We start from the raw sequence: 4597 nt of genomic DNA, 5'->3' as shown, positions 1-4597 counted from the left end.
CAGACCCGCACACGGACACGCGCGCACAGACCCGCACACGGACACGCACAATCTGAAGCAGGCTTCAGGCTCCAAGCTGTCAGCACAGAGCCCAACGCGGGGCTTGAACTCAAGCCGTGAGATGACCTAAGCCAAAGTCTGATGCTTAACTGACTGAGCCACCCAAGCACTCCGACTATTTTATTCTTGATATAGGTGAATGGATTTCATCTGCCATTTCTTGTGGGAAAGAATTATAGACTTACAATACTTTGAGGATAGATCTTAATTTTCTATCTTTGCACATGGTCTTTTGATAACATGAGAACAGAAATGGTACCAAATTGCTTTTTTTTTTTTTTTTTTTTTTGACAAGCTAAAGACTATAATAACATGATTCTACTTTGTTCCTGGTTCAGAGTTTATTATCCAACACCTCCAAACACCAGAAAAGTAAAGGCTGTACTGTAATGTAATTTATTTAAATCATAAGTAAAACAGGTTTAAACACTGGTAGATCAAAAGCTGATCTCAACATCTCCAGTAAAAATTGAATAATCTCTTAATTTTCTTTAAAAAAAATGAGATCATAACGAGATCTTAACCTAGCTAGATTACATTGGAAAAGTTATTGTTAAGACATTTCCAGTATGTGGATGATTTCTAGTTGAAGATATTTAGGTTTTCGTAGCAAATTAAAGGAAATGCCAAACTATGATGCAAGTTTGATTTCATAGCCAGTATGGATGGGAGATTTATTAAGAGAAGGTTAAAAAAATGCAGACATGAGTTTAGAACTCAAATTAGATCACATGTAATTATTCCTTAATGAGCCACATTCTGTCAAAGCCTGGTTGCTTTCTAGTAGAAAAGGAGAAGCTTATTAACCACTACAATAATTCTCTCAGGCTTGTGAGAAGGATCTATTTTAAAATGCATGACTTGGGTTCAATTCAGAAAACATTAAGAATCTGGGACACCTGTTATTCGGTAGAAGAGTGCCCTTTTCAGTTTCATTTCTTATAATGCCAGTGGGAACTCTAAATGTAATTTTATCTCCATGACTGACCAACTCCATAATTTATGTGGAATCAAGCTGGAGTTCTATGTTTAACTTGCACTGACTTTATAGGAAAATGCTTTGAAAACATGGTCTTCATGAATGTCACAATAATAGTCTTCTGACATCATATACACAACTTGTAATTATCCAACACTTATTGTATCTCCATATATATAATGTTGCACAGAGATTCATGTGGAGATGGAAACATTTAGTGCCATTTGGGCTTCTATAAAAGCATTGCTTTTTACCAGCTTGGTGAAGATAACTATAAGGAGGAAGTCCAAATGAAACGTCTTCTAGATGGGGGTAGGAAGAGAGGACATATGTATGCAGAAAATTGGCTGTAAAATTTGATGTAACTGATATATGATCTAGTCAGGGCAGTGTACTCTGTTCCTTGAGATCAATCTCCTTTGTCAGAGATGAGACCTACTAAAGCCATTAAATTGGGTCTAATTTGGAATTTTGTTGATGTGAAGTTTTAGAACTACAAATATTCTGATAAAATTTATTGAGTACATCTTTTTTTTTTTTTTTTTTTTAATCTCTACCTTTATAGAATGTTTAAAGAAGGGAAAGGACAAAGAAGTCAGGTGTCTAAAATCTCACGGCCAGTGAGTGAATGAACCTGGATGCAAGCCTGGGGTAGTGAGAATGAAAATTGGCTTTCCCTCTGTCACTTATTCTTTGATTTACTGAATTCAGGGTCTTGATTTTTTTTTTCCCCCTCCAACTCGTGATGTTCAAAATCACGTGATTATTAGTACCTTGAATTTGCCCATGCTGTTTTTATTTACCTTTCAGCTCCAGGTATTCTAATCTATTCACCTCCCCAACCCCTCCCTCAATTCCACCCTGCCCCCACCCCAGTCCTGTGAAAAGTCCCAGATCTCTACCAGGAAAACTTCATTATTTTGAGTGAGTTCTAGAGTCCGATTAGTCCCATTGAATCACCTCCCATTTAATAGCTGTGGGGCCTTGGTATGTTAATAAACTATTCCGTGGCTCCGTTTTTCTCCTATAAATTGTTAATAATTATCCTATGCTAAGGATGTGGCAATTAATATATGTAAAATGTTCATAATAGTGCTTGGTGCATAGTAAGTGCTTGTACTAATATGAACTATCAACCCGAATAACTATTAGTTTCTTCATCTATTGGAAATTACCTGCTAAACATAGAATACACAGTAGTTACTCCTACTATTCTATTCATGCAGAAATAAATTCTGCTGGAATTTAAAAATATTTTTTCCACGCAATTTATCATGTACTTGGTGCCTTCATTAGGTTATTGTCGTATACTATTAAATATTGTCAAAATTTCAATGGATTTGTCATATAATTAGATCTATAATTCTTAGAATAGAAGTTTCTTGGTACATCTTAATATATTTAAAAGAATTCTAGATCATTATCATCCCAAAGCCCAGCTTAACACATTGCTCATTTCAAGTGCTGAGCATCCATTTTGTTAACCCTGAACTATACAATTAAAAGTTTTTAATACAAATATCTTAAAGTATTAAAAAAAATTGAAGAGAATCCACTGAATAACTTATTCATTCTTCCAGAAAATTATACAGAGTTTCTTCCAGATGTGCAGGTGTAAGGTTAAAAACCATGAATAACTGAGAATTTTTTTTTCTCATGAAATTTAGAATAAGAATAGGGCTTCCTTAATGTGCTCCTGAATCACCTGGGGATCTTGTTAAAATGCGATTCTGGTTCAGTATTCCTGAGTTGGAGCTTGAGTAATCTGTATTAACAAGCTCTTGGGGAGCGTTGATACTGCTGGTCCTAGGAACGCATAATGAACAGCAAGCACTTAAACTCTCCCTAGCTAAATATCTTCTGGAATACTCTACATTGGACCATTTTGAATTCCTCCTAGAAACGGGAGAATATGATTTGAAACACTCTTAACATATCCTCCCAGTATAAGTCAACACCTCAATATGAGGACTGGCCAAGTGAGGTGTGTGAGAAAGGCTTGTGTGAGAAAGGGTGACTCCAGTTACCAAGAAGGATGTGGCTCACTTTGGACAGTTCTGTTGTAAGCTGAGTGTTAACAGTCATGCTTACGCAAAGGATTTCACTGAGAAGAATTTGGTCAGAATACCATAGTTTTGCCTCTTGACTAATGACTCTTTTACATTGGTGAGTTTCAGTTTTAGTCCCATTACTTCCTCCATTCTGGTTGTGTGATTAAAAAACCTGTTGTGGGGGCGCCTGGGTGGCTCAGTCGGCTAAGCGTCTGACTTCAGCTCAGGTCAGGATCTTGCAGTTCGTGGGTTCGAGCCCCGCGTCGGGCTCTATGCTGACCGCTCAGAGCCTGGAGCCTGTTTCAGATTCTGTGTCTCCCTCTCTCTCTGACCCTCCCCCGTTCATGCTCTTTCTCTGTCTCAAAAATAAACGTTAAAAAAAAATGTAAAACCCTGTTGTGCAGTCATACCAGCTTCTGATATTCTAGGGCCTAGGCCCTGATAGAATATAAGCACTGATGCTTTACTGTTCTAGCTCAGCTTTTGATTTCTCTACCATTCAGGAAGCATAAGAATGTGAGTCATCAATAGAATGACATGAAGTGATTTTGTATTTGTCTAATTTTATACAATTTATTTGTGTAATTTAGATTGGCCACAGCTGACTGATAATTTTAAGTAAGGTACATCAAGCATACATAGAATCCTATTTAACATACAGTGTTCACACCTAATCTTAAGAGCTGACTCCGTCCTCCTAGTCATGCTCTGAATTGGCACATGAAGTGCCAATCCCACACAGTCCTCTTAAGCCATTACCAATTTTTCCCATTTCCCATTGTTGGAGAGAAAATGTTCCTTTACCCCTCTGTTTTTCTGGCTGATCGAATAAACAAATGTAATTATATATATTATATATATATTATATACATATATATACATATTATGTATTATATGTATAACATATATAAAATACATATATAAATATATGGGCCATAAGACTGGGAGACCCCCTAGGTAGTCAGGAAAATGAGGCATATATGTTACCCTGAGCTAAGGAGAGGGGTAGGGGTTTAGGACTTTAAAGGGAAGGAAGACCTTTCACAAGATGCTGGGAAGAGCAAATGTTTGGTGGTGTCACACAGAGAAACATTCCTTTGTTTTATGTAAGACTTATCTTTGGTAGGGACCCTGCACCAAAAAGAGCTATCTAAATTCTTTCAGGGACATAAAAAAAAAAAAAATCAGTCTTCTGTTTCTTAAAAATAACCAGCCTAAATGGATTCTCATGCCAAAGAGACACAATTTGTGTTGACAAATTTTGCTTCCCTATACCACTTGTTATTAACTTTGGAATATTCCTTAAGTTCCATCCTTCTATTTCTCCTATAGGAACTTCTCAGTAAGATTTTCTCAGTAATTCCTTATTATCATGGTTACTGTTTCAAATTGCCCCTGCCCTACCATGCCCTTGAGAAGTGATTGTTTTAGAGCAGATTCCTCTTTGTATATTTTTTTTAGTCTTATAACATTCTCCATGTCAAGATTAAAAGAAAATTATACTGCT

The sequence above is a fragment of the Herpailurus yagouaroundi genome, unplaced genomic scaffold, assembly GCF_014898765.1.
Source record: "Herpailurus yagouaroundi ecotype Mexico unplaced genomic scaffold, PumYag 162, whole genome shotgun sequence".
NCBI classification, from domain to species: domain Eukaryota; kingdom Metazoa; phylum Chordata; class Mammalia; order Carnivora; family Felidae; genus Herpailurus; species Herpailurus yagouaroundi.
Note: the sequence above shows the minus strand (reverse complement) of the source record.